The sequence below is a fragment of the Ovis aries genome, chromosome 21 (assembly GCF_016772045.2).
Source record: "Ovis aries strain OAR_USU_Benz2616 breed Rambouillet chromosome 21, ARS-UI_Ramb_v3.0, whole genome shotgun sequence".
Taxonomy (NCBI): Eukaryota; Metazoa; Chordata; class Mammalia; order Artiodactyla; family Bovidae; genus Ovis; species Ovis aries.
The window spans coordinates 831,022-831,900 of record NC_056074.1 but is presented as its reverse complement, the minus strand read 5'-3'; positions in this window follow the sequence as shown (position 1 = coordinate 831,900).

Here is an 879-nt window from a genome sequence, read left to right as displayed (position 1 = left end):
GGAATCCGGATTTTTGTCTCTGATGCATGTAAGGCAGAATCTTCCTGACAACAGCATGGATTTTAAACACCAGGGAGTCTGAAAGGACCGCCGGTTTTTCTGCAGCTCTTTTCTAGCGTTTGCCAGCCCCATGCCTGGACTGACTTGAATACCCTTTCTCCCTGCACCATTTCCCCTCCCACTTCCTCTGCCTGCCTCCCACCACCTTCCTGCCGCCCTTGGATGAATGGACTTTGGTAATTCTAGCTGTTGTATTTTGTGGACCTGTTATTGTTATTTTTCTGTGAAGCACATATGTTGGATGCGGGAGGGACGGAGGCTCCGCTGCTCCTGGTCACTCCCTTTACAGGCATCTACATTTAAAGTTCCCCCAAAGATAGGGAGGTACCATTTTCCGACAAGTGCCACTGCAACACAGAATGCTCAGAGAAGCTGAACTTTTAAACTCTGGCGGTCTGAACTTGACTGTTGGCCACTGCTGGGTCTGTCTGGTGTTTCAAAGGAATATTGGGTGCTGCAAATAGGAACTAAAGGCATAAACTTATTAAACCCGTTAAACCTTTAAAAAAGGCGGGGAGAGGGGGCATCACCTCATGTAAGTGATGCTGACTACCCACAAGCCTCTTCGCTATACCCCATGTTGGCTAAGAGATGCATGTGCACACATGGGAGGAGCCTGAGACATACCAAATATGGACTCAGAACCAGGCAAATCAAAATGACTGGCCAAGGGAACCTGGAGAAAATGCCCCAGTTAAGTGATTTAAAGTACCACAAGGGCACAACTGTCTCTGAGTCAGCCTGTATGTCTACCCACATGTACTATACTATTTTTCCTCCTCATAAATACTGTACTTGTTTCACTAGGTTTTGTCTTTG